At 42.1% G+C, this 22,969-nt stretch overlaps 1 protein-coding gene across 1 annotated transcript in view; it reads right to left on the bottom strand.

Moving 5' to 3' along the window:
• Positions 1-22,676, bottom strand: part of LOC103346492 (uncharacterized) — a 149,414-nt gene extending 126,738 nt beyond the window's left edge. Inside the window, exons 1-2 of the mRNA XM_070063799.1 lie at positions 22,666-22,676; positions 18,860-18,986 (exon numbers count right to left, since the gene is read on the bottom strand). The gene's annotated coding sequence lies outside the window, so the exon portion shown is untranslated. The remainder of the gene's footprint in view (positions 1-18,859; positions 18,987-22,665) is intronic.
• Between the last annotated feature and the right edge of the window lie 293 nt (positions 22,677-22,969).

The raw sequence follows: 22,969 nt of genomic DNA on the forward strand, positions 1-22,969 counted from the left end.
CCAGTGTCACAGGTTTCTGCAGACTGATCTCACTCACTCTCCAACGCTGATGCAGTCTCCTGCTCTCAGCTCCTGGGGTCATGTGCTGTGTCTATGCTTGCTGCTTTGTGTCCACGTGGGCCTTCCACCATGATCCACGGTGTCCTTCTTCCTTCCTCAGCACTTCCTGTAGTTTGCTCTCCAAGTCTCCCCTAAGAATATACTTCATCCACTATCTTTTTTTTTTTTTTTTTTTTTTTTTTTTTTTTTTTTTTTTTTTTGCTGTTTTCCCCTAGCCTAAAGCAGTACACACTTTCCCCATTCTGCTCTTTTGGAATCTCCAAGATGCTGTACTTTAAAATGGCTTGCCTCATGAACGGGCATAGCAACACAGCAGAACACAATTTATTGTTTAGAGGTCTGGCATAAGCAAATTCAGTTCAGAGTACTAATGTTAGATTTCGTGGCATTTATTCTCACTAGTTAATTTTCAGAGGTCTTTCTAACAGTAAGGAATTCCTTTGGGAAATTTAGCAATTTCCTTGCTGAAAACCACTGGGTTACATTGTTCTGGGAGTGGAACATTGTGCCCTCCTTAGAACATTAGTGAAGGCCTTGATAGTCACTCTTTGGCAAACAACTCTGCTGCTGAAAATACAAAGGGAGAGACAGGAGTGACATTTGCATTTTGATTTAGACAGTACTTTGTTCTCAACTATTTATGGTCTCCTTTCCTCTTCAGAATGCACTTGTACACACACACACACACACATTCCTCTGATATAAAGTATTCTGTATAGAGAATCGAGCCAATTAACTGAGACATGAGCAATGTAGAGAGTAGAGTGTAAGGAGAGAAAAATTCACTGCTCTACAATTATATCAAACACAATGAAGATTCACTGCCGATCTGATGTCTGTTTTAGGGGATCATTTGATAACAGCTTTTCCCCTTTTGGTTTTTCATTTAGCTGTGCTTTCAGATTTTTTTTTCATGTTTTTGGTAATTTTCCTTTAAATATCTGTACAAGAGTTAACATTGCAATGTGGCATTGCTACCAGTACTCTGCTATGTGATACTTATTTTAACACCTTTGATAGTCTGAGAAAATTTGATGGGTTAGTTTTTTCTGGAGCAATTCCTTTACTTCACTTATTTTAACCCATTGCTTTTGATAATTCTGTTTATGAGAAGTTGCCTTCACTTCTTGCTCCTGGAATCACGGCTATCATGAATATTCTGCTTTCTGACTCCTGGCAGCTCAGGTGAGATGACTCAGCCTTTTGAAAGCCTTACTCAGCAGTTGCACTCCCTAGAATATTTTCTGACTTCTTTCAAAATATTTTAACCAAAAAAAGATTTTGAAGGCAAAATGAGAAAAGGTTGAAATTAAGTTATATACATATATTGCATATCTTATCTTTGTTTTTCAAATTTATTTCTGTAGTGGAATACAAGCACTCTAAGGGCTAAGCCATACATATACTACAATAAACATTTATGGAATGTGGTATTTATTTTCAAAAGCCTCAGCCGGCGCTGCGGCCCACTAGGCTAATCCTCCGCCTAGCGGCACCGGCACACCAGGTTCTAGTCCCGGTCGGGGCACCGGATTCTGTCCCGGTTGCCCCTCTTCCAGGCCAGCTCTCTGCTGTGGCCAGGGAGTGCAGTGGAGGATGGCCCAGGTGCTTGGGCCCTGTACCCCATGGGAGACCAGGAAAAGCACCTGGCTCCTGCCATCGGATCAGTGTGGTGCGCCGGCCGCGGCGGCCACTGGAGGGTGAACCAACGGCAAAGGAAGACCTTTGTCTCTCTCTCTCACTGTCCACTCTGCCTGTCAAAAAATAAAAAAAAAGCCTCAACAAAAGGCAGCAGTAAAGCTGAAATATCAAATGTTTGAGAATAATGTAATAATACCAATATCCAAAATGTTAGAATGATGCAATTATTTGTTTCTGACTACAGATTTCCTGATATGATCATGGTATATAATTTAGCATTAGACCAAGATTTATTGCCTCATAAAACAACATTAAAATAATTTATTTTGTGTGAATTAGAATTCTAAGACATAAAAAATGAGAATTAAACCTTGATTCAAGAAATTTTTGAAAAGTGCATTGAAGGATCATAGGCAGCATACAAAAGAACCCCTAAAGAAGATAGTGAACCACAACCAGGAGCAAGACACAAATAGAGTCCTCTGTGTGGCTGAGATTCTAAACTACAACTTGTCCCCAGATCTTGATCTTTCTGATTTGCTTACCGAAGGCTCCCACTGTCACTGATGCAGGCTTTTGGTGTCACTAACGTACCAGTGCAGGCACTGCTGCCTGTGAAAGCTCAGTGACCTTACAACTCCTGAAGTCACTGCCAGAAATGACAACTTAGCAGCTTCTTTCCAGCTGAGGGCAGCTGTCTGTGTTTGGCTATATTGACAGCATATGTCTACCCTAGGGGTAATACATACCAGGAAATCATGTATTTGGCATATTCTACTTCTTCTTGGCAACAATTCCAAAACTGGAAAGCAACGTTGCACCCAATATAAAAGATGTTACACCCTCTGCACATTCACCCAGCATTCTGTAATATCATTTGTAAAAGTCTTTATTTTTTTGAAAGGCAGAGAAAGAGTGAAGGGGGGGGTCCCCTATCCACTGGTTCACTCCCCAGATGGCTGCAATGGCAGGAGTTGCGCTGATCTGAAGCCAAGAACCAGGAGCTTCCTCCAGGTCTCCCATACTGGGGCAGAGGCTCAAGCACTTTGGCCATCTTCTACTGCCTTCCCAGGCCATAGCAGAGGGCTGGATCAGAAATGGAGCAGCCAGGACTCAAACCTGTGCCCATATGGGATGCTGGTACTCCAGTTGGCAGCTATACCTGCTACATCACAGCGCCTGCCTCCAATATCTTCTGAACTCTAGTTGGCCCCATAATGTATTCTTGACCAGTACGGTGCACCTGGGAAATGAGCTGAACATGGTCCAAATACTTAGGTGCTACCACTCACATTATAAACTTGGATGGAGTTCCAGGCTCCTGACCCCATCAGGGATTACAGCCATTCTGTTAGTGAACCAGAGAAAGATCTCTTTTCCCACTATGTCTCTTTGTCTCTCCCTCTTTCTCTGTCACTCTGCCTTTTAAATAATAATAATAATAAAGTGGCCAACAAACACTTGAAAAAATACTTAGGATCACTAATCATTAGGGAAATGAAAATCAAAACCACAATGAGGTTTCATGTCACTCCACATAGAATGGCACTCACACAGAAATCAACAAATAACAGAGGCTGGTGAGTGTGTGGTGAAAAAGGTACTCTGGTCCACTGTTGGTGGGAATGTAAACAGGGGCAACCACTGTGGAAGACAGTATGGAGATACCTCTATAGACCTACCCTATGATCCAGCCACCCCACTGCTGCAAATTGTCTTCAAACAGTACTTTATACGTTTTGTGTCTGTGTGGGTGCTTTGTGTCTGTATGGGTGCAAACTGTTGAAATCTTTACTTAGTATAGACTTGGTATTCTATATAAAAATAATTAAAAATGAATCCTAATGAAGAATGGGATGGGAGGAGTATGAGGTGGGACGGGAGTTGGGGTGGGAGGGTGGCTCTGGGGGGGGGAAGAACCACTATATTCCTAAAGCTGTACCTATGAAATTTGTATTAATTAAATAAAAGCTAAAAAATTAAGAGTGGGAATGGAATAGGAAGAAGGGTTAGAGCATGGGTGGGAGGGAGGATAGGGTAGCAAGTATCACTGTGTTCCTAAATCTGTATATATGAAACACATGAAACTTGTATAACTTAAATAAAATTAAAAAATAAGTGATTCCAAGATCTGCAAAAAGAAAAATTAAACAAATACAAGAAAGCAGAACACATTATAATCTTAGTGTCCCATTAACAGACAGTGTCAACTACCAGTCTTCTGAGTGAGCCCAAACACCAGTAGTCTCAACTGACATAATCATAACCCCCTGAAGGATCACAGACAGGAACTGATCAACGGAGTCCAGAAAGCTCACTAAATCCACTAAGACATGAGAGTGCAGAACAAACTATTCCTGGGGACAACATCTGGCATTTCAGGTAAAGCTACCACCTGCAGGGCTGGCATCCCATACAAGCATCAGTTCAAGTCCCAGCTGCTCCCTGCTAATGTGCCTGGGAGAGCAGCAGATGAGCCAAGTCCTTGGGACCTCGCTACCTATGGTAAAGATCAGGATGCAGTTACAGGCTCCTGGCTTCAGAGTGGCCCAGCTCGAGCTCTTGTGACCATTTGGGGTATAAACCAGAGGGTATAAAATGTCTCTCTGGGCTCCAGTGCTGTGGGGTAGTGGGTAAAGCCACCACCTGCAGTGCAAGTGCCCAAGGTGCCAGTTCGTACCCTGGCTACCCCACTTCCAATCCAGCTTTCTGCTGTGGCCTGGGAAGGCAGTAGAAAAATGGCCCAGGTACTTCTACCCCTGCACCCATGTGTAAGAACCAGAAGAACATCTTGGCTCCTGGCTTCAGATATGCCCAGCTCTGACCATTGAGGCCATTTGAGGAGGGAACCAGCAGCCAGAAGACCTTTCTCCACCCCTCCCCTCTCTCTCTGCTTCTCTGTAACTGTCAAATCAATCAAAAAGAAAGAAAAGTGGCCCTGATGAGGGATGCAAACATTTCTTAAAAAAATAAAGAAAATGTCTCTTTCCCTCTCTCTGTAGCTTTGCCTTTCAAATAAATAAATAACCATTTTAAAATAATATTATTCAGGACGGTGCTGTGGCACAGCAGGTTAAGGCCCTACCCTGAAGTGTCAGCATCCCATATGGGCGCCAGTTCTAGCTCCACTTCCAATCCAGCTCTTTGCTATGGCCTGGGAAAGCAGAAGATGGCCCAAGTCTTTGAGCCCCTTGCACCCACATGGGAGACCTAGAAGAGGCTCCTAGCTCCTGATTTTGCATCAGCCCAGCTCTGGCTGTTATAGCCATTTGGGGAGTGAACCAACGGATGGAAGGCCTCTCTCTCTCTGTCTCTACCTCTCTAGTCCAAATAAATAAAGATAAATCTGTAAGAAAATAATATATTATTAAGTCATCACATTTTGAAATAATGCTACATTAGATATAAGAAAAGAAAGTAATTTTGCAAATGCAGAAATAGTGTGCCTATCTCCACAGAAAGGAGGTAGAGGAGGAGGAGGAGGAGAAAAAGGAGCCGAAATAAAAGATACAGGGTAACTACAGATTTAGGAATCAGAGGTAGACATTTGGCCTAGAGGTTAAATTGGTGGTTGGGTTGCCCATGTCCCATACCTGAGTACTTGGTCTCAACTTCCATCTTTGCCCTAGATTCCAGTTTCCTGCCAATGCAGAACCTAGGAAGCAGTGGTAATGGCTCAAATAATTTGGTCCTTGACATGCACTTTGGACAAAGAATAAACAGAAACAATTCTGCAAATTATAACTGGCCCTGTTTCCTTCAAACCACCAAAAGCAGACAAGATAATGACTGAAAAATAGTACCATTTCTTGAGTGATAGGGACTCTGCTAGATGCCTCCTGTAAGAGTCTTTATTTTTCTTTACTGTTAATAAATCATTGATCACAATTTTAAGATATGCCACTTCTTGTTACAAGGTTAAAAAAAAAAAACACAAGCTCAGAGAGGATAAGTAATTTTCCCATTATTACACAGCTTAGGGCTGCCACAGACCGGCTGTGGAGGTAAGTCTTTCTAAACCCAAAGGCAAATTTTAACTGGCAACACTTGGCAGTTTTTTTCCTGTTATTCAATAGCCTGAAGCTGGCTCGGCAGAAGCTGCGTGCTTATTTCAAAGGGAAAGATACAACATCAATCAGTTCAAAGCTGAGTGTTTAGAATCACCAGATGATTTTGAGAAGACAATACTAACTCCTGGTGAGGTGTATTTCCACCTGTGTGTCTAGATTCATGAGCAACGCTAGAGCTGGAGCTCTCTACACCAAATTACTACCATTGTAATACAATTGACTCCTATCAATATATGCCTTCAGAACCATTCTGAAGACTTACAAACTACCCATTTGTCCACAGGGTATGTCCAACCACTCAAAGATAAAGAATAGCAGTTATTGGTGGAATAAATGTAGCAATGGGTAAAATTGCTCAAAAATCAATATTTATTTATAAAAAAACAGAAGTAGTGTATGATCGTGGGGTCACCCACGGAGATTCTTACTAAACTAAGTTGGCTTTGTAATGAATACTTGCCCTGGCATCACTGCTAGCCAGTTGTAACAGGCAGCTCTAACAATGAATATATTCAAGCACATTATTGCTAAGTTTACAATCAACATGGGCATCAGCAATTAAATAAGTCCTGGCATATTTTTAGATTTTAATTCTCAAGTTATTCAGATAGTTCATTAAAAATGAGAGCCAGAATCAATGTTAAAACACAGATTGTAAAGGTATAGTTACAAAATGTATACAAATATAATGAAGGACTTTAGCGTCAAAAGGGAATACAAACTTATGCAAACATTTTTGAGTTTGCTTAGTATTTAGTTTCTTTTGAGCTTGCTTAATATTTAGCTGCTTATGAGATGCGTGCTTTTGAAATTCAAAAGGGGTTATTTTTCTGGAAAGAATACATCATCTACTCTAAGCTTAATAGAGAATATAAATATATTGTGGCTACAAATTAAAATGGGGAGAGTTTTTTGTTTTGTGGCTAAGTCATGTAAGATGCCCACATGCCATATCAGAATATCTGGGATTGGTTTACAGCTTGGGCCCCTGATTCCATCTCGGTGCTAATGCAAACCCTTGGAGGCAGCCATGATGGTCTCAGTAATTGGGTGACTTCACCCACATGTGAAACCCATATTGAGGTTCCTGGCTCTAGGCTTTGGAACTGCCCAGATTCAGCCATTGTAGGCATTTGATGAACCATCATGTTTTCTCTCTCTCTATGTATGTACATATACATATAGAGTTAGGTATGTGCCATTCAACTACTGGATATAAGAATTTTAAGGACCTTTCAAGTTTATTTATCATACTCATTTGTTTGAAAGGCAGAGTGGCTCACTCTTAAAGTGTCTTTAAAATCCAGAGCTGGGCCAAACAAAAGCCAGGAGACAGAACTTCAGCTGGGTCCTCCATCTGTATGACAGGGACCCTGCTACCAGACCCATCATTCGCTGCCTCCCAGCATCTACATTAGTAGGGAGTTAGGATGGGAAGCAGAGGTGGGAGTCACTCCCAGGCACTCTGATTTCGGATCTGACAGGCTTAACCCACTGGAAAATACTTGTATCAGCTAATGAAGTTTAATATGACTGATTCAATGTTTAGGAGACACATTGAATTAGTAGATAAAATGTATACTTCTCCAAACTCACAAACTTACTTTTTTTTTTTTTTTCGATTTTTATTTATTTATTTTTTTTTATTTTTTTTTAACTTTTATTTATTTTTTTTAACTTTTATTTAATGAATATACGTTTCCAAAGTACGAATAATGGATTACTATGGCTTCCCCCCCATACCGTCCCTCCCACCCACAACCCTCCCCTTTCCCACTCCCTCTCCCCTTCCATTCACATCAAGATTCATTTTCGATTATCTTAATATACAGACGATCAGCTTAGTATACATTAAGTAAGGATTTCAACAGTTTGCTCCCACACAGAAACATAAAGTGAAAAATAATAGATGATTTTTTTTAATGATGATGAAATCAGATCAGACCTATTGTCATGTTTAATCCCAGTGAGAGTCAAGTTGGGAGTTGATAGTTTCTTTTCTTTTCTTTTCTTTTTTTTTTTTTTTTTACAGAGGATCAGTTTAGTATGCATTAAGTAAAGATTTCAACAGTTTGCACCCCCATAGAAACACAAAGTGAAATATATTATTTGAGTACTCGTTATAGCATTAAATCTCAATGCACAGCACATTAAGGACAGAGATCCTACATGAGGAGTAAGTGCACAGTGACTCCTGTTGTTGACTTTACCAATTGACACTCCTGTCTATGGCATCAGTAATCTCCCTATGCTCCAGTCATGAGTTTCCAAGGCTATGGAAGCCCCTTGAGTTCTCCGACTCTTATCTTGTTTACACAAGGTCATAGTCAAAGTGGAGGTTCTCTCCTCCCTTCAGAGAAAGGTACCTCCTTCTTTGAAGACCTGTTCTTTCCACTGAGATCTCACTCACAGAGATCTTTTGCCAGAGTGTCTTGGCTTTCCATGCCTGAAATACTCTCATGGGCTTTTCAGCCAGATCTGAATGCCTTTAGGGCTGATTCTGAGGCCAGAGTGCTATTTAGGGCATCTGCCATTCTATGAGTCTGCTGAGTATCTCACTTCCCATGTTGGATCACTCTCCCCTTTATTTATTCTATCGGTTAGTGTTAGCAGGTACTAGACTTGCTTATGTGCTCCCTTTGACTCTTAGTCCTTTCATTATGATCAATTGCGAACTGAAATTGATCACTTGGACTAGTGAGATGGCATTGGTACATGCCACCTTGATGGGATTAAATTGGAGTCCCCTGGTATGTTTCAAACTCTACCATTTGGGGCAAGTCAGCTTGAGCATGTCCCAAATTATATATCTCTTCCCTCTCTTATTCCCACTCTTATGTTTAACAGGGATCACATTTCAGTTAAATTTCAACACTTAAGAATAACTGTGTATTAATTACAGAATTAAATCAGTCATATTAAGTAGAACAGACAAAAAAACTACTAAGAGGGATAATGTATTAAGTTGTTCATTAACAGTCAGGGCTATGCTAATCAAGTCACCGTTTCCCATAGTGTCCCTTTCACTTCAAGAAGTTTCCTTTTTGGTGTTCAGTCAGTTGTCACCGATCAGGGAGAACATATGGTATTTGTCCCTTTGGGACTGGCTTATTTCACTCAGCATGATGTGTTCCAGATTCCTCCATTTTGTTGCAAATGACTGGATTTCGTTGTTTCTTACTGCAGTATAGTATTCTAAAGAGTACATATCCCATAATTTCTTTATCCAGTCTACCGTTGATGGGCATTTAGGTTGGTTCCAGGTCTTAGCTATTGTGAATTGTGCTGCAATAAACATTAGGCTGCAGACCGCTTTTTTGTTTGCCAATTTAAATTCCTTTGGGTAAATTCCAAGGAGTGGGATGGCTGGGTCGAACGGTAGGGTTATCTTCAGGTTTCTGAGGAATCTCCAGACTGATTTCCATAGTGGCTTGACCAGTTTGCATTCCCACCAACAGTGGGTTAGTGTCCCTTTTTCCCCACATCCTCGCCAGCATCTGTTGTTGGTAGATTTCTGAATGTGAGCCATTCTAACCGGGGTGAGGTGGAACCTCATTGTGGTTTTGATTTGCATTTCTCTGATTGCTAATGACCTTGAACATTTTTTCATGTGTCTGTTGGCCATTTGGATTTCCTCTTTTGAAAAATGTCTATTGAGGTCCTTGGCCCATCTCTTAATTGGGTTGTTGGTTTTGACAAACTTACTTTTATATTCCACTTTCTTGTCTATCCTCTCCCTCTCTCTCTCTTCCCTCCTCCTTTCCCTCCTTCCTTCCTTCCTTCCCTCCCTCAATCCCTCACGCCTTACTTCCCTCCATCCCCTCTTTTTTCTTTTTCTCTCTAAAATCAATCCTGGGAGCAAGGACTGTCCCTTCTGAAAGGGGTGCTGGGAAAACTGGATCTCACACTCACAAGTAAAACTAGACCCCTATCTAACTCCTTACACAAAAATCCACTCAAAATAAATCAAAGCCCTAAATCTAACATCTGACACCATTAAATTATAACAGAACACTGGGAAAACTCTGCAAGACATTGACATAGCCAATGATTTCTTGTAAAAGACCCCAGAAGCACAGGCAATCAAAATAAAAATTAACAAATCGGATTCCTTCAGGCTGAGAAGCTTCTGCACTGCAAAAGAAACACTTAGCAAAGTGAAGAGGCACTCAACACAATGGGAAAAAATATTTGCAAACTGTGCAACTGATAAAGGGTTAATATCCAGAATCTAAAAAGAGCTCAGGAAACTCAACAGCAACAACAAAAAAACAATCTAGTTTAGGTTTTGAACAGGCATTTTTCAAGTGAGGAAACTGAAATGGCCAACAGACACTTCAAAAAATGCTCAGGATCACTAGCCATCAGGGAAACGTCCTATGTTCCTAAATCTGTATATAGAAAACACATGAAAGTTGAATAACTTAAGTAAAAAATTTGTAAAAAGAACATAAAAAATAAAATTAGCAAAACGGTTTTTAAAAAAAAATGAAACAAAACGATGTGGCCAGCGTTTTAGTGTGGAAGGTAAAGCTCACTGCCTGTACCAGCATAACATTGTGAACACTGTTATATGTACTGGCTGCTCCACTTCTAATCCAGCTCACTACTAATGGCCTGAAAAAGCAGAAGAGGCTGGCCCAAGTAACTTGGACCCTTGCCATCCAAGTTGGAGACCGGGGTGAAGCTTCTGGATTCTGGCTTTGGCCTGGCCCAGCCTGGGCTGTTACAGTCAACTTGGGAGTGGGACAGCATGTGGAAAATCTGTTTCCCCCACTTGCTTTGTAACTCTTTCAAACAAACAAATATTTTAAAAAGGCTGATCTACATTATTTTTATCACAGGATGCTTAAATCTGCATATTCATGCACATCATTACTATTAGTCTAGAATATGCAATTCTTCAGTAGAGTCAGAGATGAAAATCTGAATTAGAAGTTTATCCATTATTTCTGATACTTGCTTGAACATTTTCATTTATTGGCATAATACTGCTGTGCGGAATCCTAATCACCCTTAGAAAATTCACTGTTGCCCCAGTAAAAAAGTGAATTGTCTGTGAAAGGGTGATTGCAGATTGTGGGCTCAATGTGTAATGTCTACCAAGGCAAAAATTTTCTCTCCTTGTTGATTTGAAATTATGTAGTGCTGCTCTCAGTCAGTTCATCTCAAGGATATTATTACCTCTATTCTACCACCTTGTATGGCACTCACAATGAAACCAATTCTATTGGAAGGCCCCTGGAGGCAGAGCTGTTTTTTCAACTTGGTGAAATGCATTCAGGTCCTCCTAGTTCTGTAAGACCAATCAAATCAAGTAGTTCTTTTTCCTATTTGGCATGGACAACCATCACAACAGGAGGGGCCTCCATTGCTGAATGCTGAGGTATCTTGCACTGAATTAAACTTCATTCCATCTATGTGCAGTATTACGTAAAATTTCACTTTCTGAGCAGACCCCAGTGATTTCTTTTTAAGTCATGCGCTACCCAGGCAGTACAACTGTTTACTTGTCTATCCCCATACTACAGGGGGCACTCAAGTACTGTGAGGAGAATCTTTAGACCTTTCTGGTCCTCAATTTTTGGGAGGATGAGCGGCATCCATGACAGACAACAGCATTCATTACCATCTTCCTGTTATGCGACAAGAGCCTATGCATTTTTACTACTGGTATTCTTACCCACAGATAACCCAGGCTAAACTAGAGAAAGGGACACTAAGATATTTTTGACAGGACTACTCTGTGATACCCCTATCTCCCTATAGCCCCATTAATTGGCACCATGTGTGACCCTCAGTTTGCTCAGTAAATACCTGAGATGGGCCTGATTCATTTAGAATTCAGGTTTTTTCAACAGGCAGTGAGGGACAGGTTACAGAACTGGATTGGAAAAGCAGATAAACAACACAGAGGTCATTTCTTTTCTTTCTAAGCATAAAAACCATGATGGAATGACCTTCAACCCCAGATTCTGCTACATGGACCTCACTATCAACTTTGGAGTTACTTTACTTCTACTTACATAAATTATAATTTGATGATAAAATACTGAATTATAAAATTTTCATAAGATGGCTGATAGACAATTATTTTTTTATATTGAGAGAGAATCTTGAGGGCTGGATTATACTTAACTTATAAAGGAGACAACAAATCCTATTTCATCAGTATGAAAAAGATGTCCTTTGTTTTTTTATATTATCTTCATATTTCCTTGGCTGGCCAGGACATAATAGTTACAATTAACATTAGTTTCCTGGGCAATCTTGGCAGCATAAATTTCTGTGTGTCAACATAGAGTCAAAGTGATGGCAATACCCTGAGAGACTGACTCCTGCCCTAAGGCCCTGTCAAGTGTACAGTGCTCTCAGCATAGAGGCAGAAAACCCGCTTCATTAAGGAGGACCCTGCACCATCCAAGGAAGGACAGTGAAATAGAATGTCACAGGGCTGGCGCCTTGGCTCACTTGGTTAATCCTCTGCCTGCGGTGCCGGCATCCCATATGGGTGTGATGTTCTAGTCACGGTTGCTCCTCTTCCAGTCCAGCTCTCTGCTGTGGCCCGGGAAAACAGTGGAGGATGGCTCAAGTGCTTGGGCCCCTGCACCCACATGGGAGATCAGCAGGAAGCACCTGGCTCCTGGCTTTGGATCAGAATAGCTTGGGCCGTGGCAGCCATTTGTGAGGTGAACCAACGAAAGGAAGACTTTTCTCTCTCTCTCTCCCTCCTCTCACTGTCTAACTCTGTCAAATAAAAAAATAGAATGGCACAGAGGTTTCCTCTCCTCATCTTACTATCATGACCGCCAATGTACTTTTCTTACCCTGCCAGGCTCCAGTGTATCAGAAACATCACATTGTTAGCAAAACAACCTGTGATCTACCATTCATGGGCTTGAGTTTCTGCAGGGACACATTGATAGCTGAATTCCAAATACTTCTTACAGCTAAAAAGTACTGTGTGTAAAGTCTTTCTCAACTCAAAGCCTGGAAGAATATCCTTAGTACCAACACGTCAGAGGAAGGGCCCCATTACCCTGATATACCTGACTTTAGGGAAGAACTATTTAATGTAAGAACAGACATACCCACCCCTTCCTCAAGTTCCACCTGCTCTCTCTAAGTCAACTCTCCTTAGAGGGCATCACCTGCAAGGACAGCCCCAGAACTGAGCCTCCTGTGTCTGGTCAGAGCCTCAGGCTCACAGCCTCATCCTACAGGAGGCAGTGCATCCACTCCTCTACAAACCTAATCTGGATCCATCAGAGAAGCTCCCTGGACAGGTACACACGTCACTGTGGAATAAGTTCCTCTCCCAGTCCTTACTGCTCAACTCAGGATGCCCCTGGAGGAGTTGGATAGTGGATCAGGCATATGTGAGAGTTCCCTGAAGTTTCTGACTCGGCTTATCCCTATCTGCACCCTCTTTGGGTGCCACTTGCTCTAATGTCACCTGGTGTTGCTTGGGCTAACTCCTGTCCCACAAACATGCTGTCTCTGAAGCACTCCTTCAGCTCTTGAGCTCAGAATGTAGACTAAGCCCAGGCTGCTGCAGGAGACACAGAGTAATGACAAACATCAGGTCTCATCTTCAGTTCCCCAGGCGTGTTTTACACACATCCCTGGCCCCCAGGAACTCAGAGAAATCTCGGCAGAAGGGACCCCAGAGAGGTACAAAGATCTTATCCTATTTCTTGACAAACTGAGGAAAATGATTGCCGTGAGAATTTTGCAAACTCCTGTGGCAACTGATTGGCAGCAGAATTCACACACAAGCCTTGCCCTCAAGGCTCCCTGTCCCAAGAATGTAACTCATCACCCAGAATCTATTATCTGTATTTCAGCTTACTTTAGATCAAACATAGCTACTTCCACTGTTCAAATATATGAGATGGGACTACTCTTTTATCAGAGCTCAGAAAGCCCTATTATTAATACTCAGCTGATTTTCAACCACTCTCTGACAGGCTGAGACTAAGGAACACACTAAATACTACTTAAGAAAACACATTCACTATGACTTTACTCCACCATTCTCCTTTAGGTTTTTCAGATCTGCTCTATTAGATGGCTTGTTTCCTTAAATTATTCCCAATAGATATAATGAGATCTCTCCTCTGTTTATCTCAAAAGTAGGAAAAAGATCAATTGGATGAGGGCATAATCTAATAAAATTCAAATTTAATGATTCAAATTTGATGATACCTGTTTTCCAGATTTTTGATCTTTTTAATTGCAGTCATGGTAATCAATGAATGGGAAATGAATGACTACAAAGAGGATTCCCTGGTCTTTGCAAGGCAATAAAAATTTTTACAACAGAACCCTAGTGATGGTTGCACAATTACATGAATCTACTAACACCAAGATGTTATGCATCTGTAATTGGTGATTTTTCTTTTAAGTAATTTCAAAGGAAATGTCAAATTTCTGCTCCAAAATGTAAATAACTAAATAGTCACTTGTAAAGACTTCCAATACACTTCCTTGCTGATGACCTGAGAAAACAGTGGAAGATGGCCCAAAGGCTTGGGCCCCTGCACCCTAGTGGGAAAGATGCACAAAACTCTTCGTTGCTGCCTTTGGACTGGCCCACCTCCAGACATTGTGGCCATTTGTAGAATGAGCACATATGGATGGAAGACCTCTAACTCTATGTCTTCCTCTCTCTGTAACAATGCCTCTCAAGAAAACTAATGTTTTTTTTTTTAATTTAATGTCCCAAAATAAAAGATCATACTGCTCCAGCAGAACTTTATTCTTTGTACCTTTTTCCTATGAATATTATTGTTACCCTGAATATTACATGGATTATAGTCATATCATGAAAAATAGATGAAAAGAGGAAAGGAAGGAGGGGAAAGGGGAAGAGAGGAAATTCTGGGTTTATTCTTAGAACTGTACCTATACAATTCATGAAATATGTTCTCTTTTCATTCATTTTAAAAACAATTGAAGGGGTAGGGGCTGTGTGGCAGTGTGTTAAATCCCAGGCTTGAAAGGTGAGCATCCCACATGGGCACAGGTTCTAGACCCCAATGCTCCTCTTCTGATCTAGCTCTCTGTTATGGCCTGGGAAAGCAGTAGAAGATGGCCCAAGTCCTGGGGCCCTGAACCCACGTGGGAGACCCGGAAGAAGCTCCTGGTTCATAACTTTGGATCGGCTCATTTATAGCCATTGTGGCCATTTGGGGAATGAACCAGCAGAGGGAAGACCACTCTCTCTACCTCTACACCTCTTTCAGTAATTCTGTCTTTTAAGTAAGTAAAAGTAAATCTTAAAAAAATTTTGAAAAGAAAAAAGAATGTAGCATTAGTATAGTTGTAATGATCTGTGATTACTTTAAATTTAGGGTGTATGGGAAAAATGGTCATTTTTCCATTCCACTGATTATACTTGTTGCTTATATTCCCTATAAACTAGGGTTTCTGTTCTTCCCTTAATTTTATGAGATTTACTTTGTTTATTACAAAGACACTGTTACATACAGAGAGAGAGAAAGAGGGAGAGATCTTCCATATGCTTGTTGACTTCTCAAATGGCCAAGACAGCCAGGACTGCACCACGATGATGACAGGAGCCAGGAGCTTTTTCCAGGTGTCCCACATGGCTCCTAAGTCACAAGCACTTGGGCTGTCCTCTGATGCTTTGGTGCTTTAGCATGGAGCTGGATCAGAAATGCAGTAGAGACCGGTGCTGTGGCATAATGAGTAAGGCCACCTCCTGCAGTGCCGTCATCCCGTATGGGTGCCCGTTCAAGTCTAAGCTTTTCAACTTCTGATCCATCTCTCTGCTATAGCCTGGGAAAACAGTAGAAGATGGCCCAAGTCCTTGGGCCCCTACAACTGTGTAGGAAGACCCTGAGCAAGCTCCTGGCCCCTGACTTTGGATCAGTGCACCTCTGGTAGCTGTGGCCTTCCAGGGAGTGACCCAGAGGATGGAAGACCTCTTACTTGCTCTCTCTACCTCTGCCTCTCTGTAACACTGTCTTTGAAATAAATAAATAGATCTTGAAAAAAAAGAAGTGGAGTAAATGAGATTTGAACCAGCACCTGTATGGGATGCCAAATATTGCCTCAACCCTACTTTTTGGTTACTGAACTTCTTATTTGGTAAAGCACTTAGCCTTTTACTAAAATGCAAATATAAAAACCATCCAAAAAATGGATGAAAGAAAGGAAGTAAGGAAGGGAGGAACAAAGGGAGAAAGAAAGGAAGAGGTACACTGGGAAAGACAGTGTTGAAAGGAGAGCAGAAAAGGGAATGTCAGCCGGCCTCGTGGTTCAACAGGCTAATCCTCCGCCTAGGGGAACCCGCACACTGGGTTCTAGTCCTGGTCGGGGTGCTGGATTCTGTCCCAGTTGCCCCTCTTCCAGGCCAGCTCTCTGCTATGGCCCAGGAGTGCAGTGGAGGATGGCCCAAGTGCTTGGACCTTGCAACCCATGGGAGACCAGGAGAAGCACATGGCTCCTACCTTCGGATCAGTGCAATGTGCCAGCCGCAATGCACTGGATGTGGCGGCCACTAGAGGGTGAACCAGGCAAAGGAAGACCTTTCTCTCTGTCTCTGTCTCTGTCTCTCTCTCTCTCTCTCTCACTGTCCACTCTGTCAAAAAAAAAAAAAAAAGAATGTCGTTTATTCTTAGAATTGTTCTATAAAATATACCCAAGAATTATTTTAGCCTAAAAAACAAATACAGGCCGGCGCCGCGGCTCACTAAGCTAATCCTCCGCCTAGCGGGGCCAGCACACCGGGTTCTAGTCCTGGTTGGGGCGCCGGATTCTGTCCCGGTTGCCCCTCTTCCAGGCCAGCTCTCTGCTGTGGCCAGGGAGTGCAGTGGAGGATGGCCCAGGTGCTTGGGCCCTGCACCCCATGGGAGACCAGGAGAAGTACCTGGCTCCTGCCATCGGATCAGTGCAGTGCACCGGCCGGTTGCACCAGCTGCGGCGGCCATTGGAGGGTGAACCAACGGCAAAGGAAGACCTTTCTCTCTCTCTCTCTCACTGTCCACTCTGCATGTCAAAAAATAAAATAATTAAAAAATTAAAAAAAAAAAAACAAATACAAGCTGTCGCCGTGATTCAATCGGCTAATCCTCCACCTTGAGGTGCCAGCACACCGGGTTCTTGTACCGGTTGGGTCGCCAGATTCTGTCCCAGCTGCCCCTGTTCCAGGCCAGTTCTCTGCTATGGCCCAGGAATGAGTGGAGGATGGCCCAAGTCCTTGGGCCCTGCACCTCATGGGAGACCAGGAGAAGCACCTGGCTCCTCCCTTCGGAGCAGTGTCACGCCGGCCTCAGCACGCCAGCCGCAGCGGCCATTGGAGGGTGAACCAACAGCAAAAGAAAGACCTTTCTCTCTGTCTCTCTCTCTCACTGTCCACTCTGCCTGTCAAAAATAAAAAAATAAAAAACCAAATACATCCACTGGAGACAACATCAATCTTTAATAGAAATTTATATAAAATAGGTAAGCACTCACATTTCAGGAAAATTAAATATATAAAATTTGCACATTCATAAACTTCTGTACATGGAAAATCCTGACTTTCATAAAAATGTAAGCTTGCAAATCTTTCTGTAGAAATAACCTAAAAAGTAAGAGTATAAAGGCTATATAATTCAGAATAAGTGTGACCCAAAAATAACACTGCATTGTAAAGAATGGCACATCCTATAAAGTAAAACATAAGGAAGAGTTTGCATTCCTAAACAATGTGACAGTGTAAGACAAAAAGACATGGTTTGACAGATCATAAAAGCAAAGGAAATATCAGAGATGGAAAAAATCAAATGAGGAATAGGAAGTACTACAAAGTATACATTGCAACCTAAGAGGAAGATATTTCAAGAACTCCTACCTGGTAAAGTCCTGCAGGACTAAGTCATCCCCAGCCCCCAAACAGCAATCAGAACAAACACTCCATGAAAGCAGAAGCTTTCACACAGAGCTGCCTAGAAGGATATGGAAAACATGCACCACAACAAAGCTGTGTGCAGTTCATCAAAATGTCTTGGAAGCAAACTCACAACCACTTATTTCCACAAACTTTTCAAAGTACCTCATGTTGGCCCCTGCATTACATTAAATAACTAGAACAAATGCTGGCACATAACAGAAACATCTTTGAGAGACAAAGAAATACACCTTTACCAAGAGAGAGTCCTCTGCCCAAATTCAGATTCTATAAGCTGACCTCAAGTCACAAATTTCAATCCAGGCTAGATCAGGTTCTTGTCTTCCTAAGCACACACCAATCCAGTTTTCTCCCACATAAGCCTCTCTCCATCCATGGTACTCCGGAGACTTTTGTTGAAGTTTCCTAATTAAACGTGCACTCATACCACAGTCCCTAAGAAAGACCACACTATACCCCTCACCATTTTCTTACCCTCACTTTTCCTAAGGTCTGTCCCAGATCTAACACTTGGAGACTCCACCAGTTCTACTAGTAGACCTACCAGCTCCTCCCTATTACAACTCTACTGAAAGTCACCTGACCTCCTCCACACAATCCTTCCATTTCCCTATCTATATCCAGGATGGCGATATACAGAAATTACCTGATTTCAGATCCCAACACCTTGCTTTGCCCCAGGTTCTTCCATGGCATCTAACAATCCAATCATACCACACAATTTACTTCCAATCCCATCATTCTTAGGCCCGGAATCTAAAACCCAAACTTTTATTAACACGTCTCTCCAAACCAGACTTCTTGGGTTTTGTACTCTGACTCAACAGCACACACTTGTCCTCCAGGTCTCCCTCCCATTTCCTGCATACCCAAGTATTCCCCTATTACCATGTTTTTTGGACCCTAATGCTCTGCAGAGCCCCGGAGAACTCATTCTCCAACATACTACCCACCCCTGTTTCCATGCTCTCACACTCTGCTGAAGCCCACCAGGCCCCTGCATTTCTCCCCATGCCTGTGGGGCTACCCCACATGACCCTCCCTGCCACAGGGTGGAAGTCTACATCGTGTCAGCCTGGGCCGCCCAACCCCTGGGAACAGGCTGTCCCTTCCCTTCCCCTTGTGCACTCAGGACATGGACACAACTAAGGGGGCCACATATGCTCACCAGTTGCTTCTCTCCCGGAAGAAGGTCCAGCTGGCATTGAGCAGGAAGCTGTGCAGTCTCCAGAACTGGAAGAACACCCGGCAGTTGCGCTTCAGCGTCCACTCTGGGTGAGTTTCACATCCGTGCCCTGTGGGAGGGAGCAGGGGAGGCAGACATCCACTTCTTGGCTTCCTCACAATAGATCTTCTGCACCCCCCGTGCCTCCAAACCTGCAGATTTGTGGGGAGAATGCTGCTGAGTAGATGCCCTGGGCATCTCTATCCCATAAGCTTAAATGCAGCAAATCCCTCCTGCACTCTCCAAGCCTACCATACTGCTGCAGCCTATAACACCTCTCTCTCTCTCACTCTCTCTCTTGCTCACCTGTTCTCACTATGTTTCTCTCTCTGTAATTCTTGCAAAAATGCAATAAAGCTTTTTTAAAAAAAAAACACATTATCATCTCATTAGATATAGAAAAATAACCTGAAAAGATTCAATCCCATTCATTATTAAGAAAAAAAAACGCCACAAAGTAGGTATAAAAGGAATAGGTATCAAAATCATAAAGGCTATGTATCACAACTCAACAGCCAATGCCATGCTGGATGAGCAAAAAGTGAAAGCATTTTTGTCAAACATGTAACAACACAAGGATATCCCCTTTTAAAATTCTTACTGAATGCAGTACTGTAAATTTTCACAAGAGAAAGAAAGCAGAAGAAAGAAAGAAATAGCAGCTAGATTATAAAAGAGAAATTGAAATTCTAAATGCTTGCAGGTGACATGCTATGGTATGAGAAAAAACTAAAACAATCCACCAAAACACTGCTAGAACTGGTGAAACAATTAAGTGAAGTCACAGGTTACAAATAAGCATACTGTGTAAGCAGCAGTGTTTATACATTAATGATGAACTCACTGACACAGCAATCAAAAAAATCCCAAAGATAATAACAACAGAAATCAAATGTTTAAGACTAAATGTAACCAAAGAAGCCAAAGAGCTCTATCATGAAAATCGCCATACACTGATGAAAGAAATCACCAAGGACACAAAAAATGGAAAGATATCCCTTTTGGTGGATTTGAAGAATCAGTATAATTAAAATCTCTACCCCACCTAAAGCTACCTAAAGATTCAATTAAATTTGTATCCAAACACCAATGACATTCTTTACAGAATTACATAAAACAAACCGAAAATTCATACAAAATCACACAAGATCCAGAATAGATAAGGTGTTCCTGAGAAAAAAGACAAAGCAAAATTAGCCTAGATGCCTCACAACATCTGATTCAAAGTATTCTACAAATCTACACTAAACAAAATATCAAAGCACTTGCAGAAAAAGTGACACGCAGACCAGTGGAAGAAAACAAGGTGAGCTCCAATATTAATCCAAATACGTACAACACCAGATTTTTAGGATTCAGACCTATCCACTGGAGTAAGGAAAAACTCTTCAACAAATGCTGTTGGCAAAAATGGATGTATCTGTGTAGAACATCGAAATTAGATTCATAACTCCCATAAAATAGGAAAATCAACTCAAAACGGATCAGAGACCTAAATCTATAACCCGAGACTATGAAGCTTTTTGAAGGTAATACAAAGAAAAGCTCAAAGGCACTGGAATAGGCGATGACCCTTGCAAAAGACCCTCAAAGACCAGCATCAAAATCAAAACTAAACAAATGGGATTAAATGAAATTAAAAGCTCTGAATAGCAAAGGAAGTCATCACAGATAGAAGAGACATACAACAGAATGAGCAGAAGATATCTGTCAGCTACCTATCTGACAAAGGATTAATATCAAGAATACATCTGCAACTTAGAAAAAATAGCAGCAAGAAAAAACACAACCAATCCAGATATGAAATGGCCAAAGGAACTCAACAGAAAGTTCCCCATAGATATACAGATGGCCAAGAAATACAGGAAGAAATGCTCAACATCATAACCTATGAGGGAAATGCAAATCCAAACCACAATGGGATATCAGCTCACACGTACATACTGGCTAAAACCCAAAGGACGGAGAGTCACAATGAGGAGGAAGATGTGGGACAAGAAGAACACTTACACACTGGTGGTGGAAATGTAAATTGGTGCAGCTGCTGTGGAAAACGGTATGGAGATTCTTAAGAAACCAGAAATAGACTTGCCATATGATGGAGCAACCCATCTATTGGCTATAACCCAAAACACATGAACATACTGTATCAGAGAGATACGTCCACCACAATATTTATTGCAGTATGCTTCACGGCAGCGAAAAAAAGAAATTTTCATCAGATGAATGCGTAAGCATAATACTATACATATACACACACACACACACTCTCTCTCACACACACAGTGAAACAACCTTACAAATCCCTCTTTACACAAACTTTTTCAAAAACCCTCATGATGCTCTCTGCATTACCATAAATAACTAGAACAAATGTGGGTACGTCACAGAAACTCCTGTGAAAGCAAAAAAACAAACAAACAAACAAAAAAAAAACCAAATTTACCAAGAAAAAGTCCTCTGCTATAATTCTGACTTCTATAAGCTGACTACAAGCCACAAACTTCATTCCCAGGCGAAATCAGGTTCTCCATGTACCCAAGCCCCCTATTAACCCTTATTTTATTTCAGATAAGATCTTCTCCAACTCTTGGTACTCTGTAGACTTTGGTTGAATTTCCTGATTAAATCAGCACACATTCCCCAGTCCCTCCTGCAAGTTCCCTCTACCCGCCTCCTGATACCCTTTCCCTCACTTTTCCTAAGGTTGCTCCCCAGGCCCTGTCCTGGGTTTAACACTCTGATGCTCCACTAGTTCTTTTTTTTTCTTTTTTTTTTGACAGAAAGAGTGGACAGTAAGAGAGACAGACAGAGAGAAATGTCTTCTTTTTCCCATTGGTTAACCCTCCAATGGCCACCGTGGCTGGCGTGCTGTGGCCGGCGCACCGTGCTCATCCGAGGCAGGAGCCAGGTGCTTCTCCTGGTCTCCCATGAGGTACAGGGCCCAAGCACTTGGGCCATCCTCCACTGCACTCCCAGGCCACAGCAGAGAGCTGGCCTGGAAGAGGGGCAACCAGGACAGAATCCGGCACCCCGACTAGGACTAGAACCCGGTGTGCCGGAGCCGCAAGGCGGAGGATTAGCATAGTGAGCCTCGGCGCCGGCCTTTACTAGACCTACCAGCTCCTCCCTATTACAATTCTCCTAAAAGTCGCCTGCCTTTCTCCATACAATCCTTCCATATTCCCTATCATAGGATAGTGGCATACAGAAATAACCTGTTTTCAGCTCCCAAAACCTTGTATGCCCTAGGTTCTTCCATTGAATCTAACCCTCTACTGCCACTGCATGAAGTACTTACAATCCCATCGTCCTTAGCTTGAAACTCTAAAACCCAAACAACTACTACCATGTCTCCCAAAACCATACATCTTATGTTTTGTACTCTGAGTCAACACAAGCAGTTCTCCTTCCAGGTCTCCCTCCCACGGCTGGACAACCAGTCTTCCCTTCTTAGCATGTTCTATGGCCCTTAATAAACTACAAAGAACCAGGGAACTCATTCACCAACATCTTATTCACCTCTGTCTCTGTGGCCCCCACTCAATTCTAGGAATGCTAGGCCTCCACATTTCTGTCTCTACATGTATATAGGGCTCCCCGACTTGACCCTCCATCCCAAAGGTTGGAAGTCCACCTTGTTCTCAGCCTGCCAGCCCAACTGCAGGGAACAGGGTTCCCTTCCCTTCCCTCCGCTCCCCTTTGGGCCCAAGGACTGCCATCAACAGGACACAGCCACATGTACTAACCAGTTGCTCCTGTCCAGGGTAAAGGCACAGCTGGGTTTTACCAGGAAGCCAAGGAGGTTCCAGAAATGGAAGATTACCCAGCAGCTGAAATTCAGTGCCAACTCAGTGTCCAGTTTCATATCCATGAAAATGTCTGCAAAAAAGTTATAAAACATTAAAGAAATGGAAGATGAGACACAAAAATGGAAAAATCTTCCATACTGATTCACTGGCAAAATCAACATAATGCAAATATCCATTCTACCATAAGCAACTTGCAGACACAATGGGATCCTAAGCAAAGGTCTAATAGCATTTTGCCCAG

The sequence above is a fragment of the Oryctolagus cuniculus genome, chromosome 19 (genome assembly GCF_964237555.1).
Source record: "Oryctolagus cuniculus chromosome 19, mOryCun1.1, whole genome shotgun sequence".
NCBI classification, from domain to species: Eukaryota; Metazoa; Chordata; class Mammalia; order Lagomorpha; family Leporidae; genus Oryctolagus; species Oryctolagus cuniculus.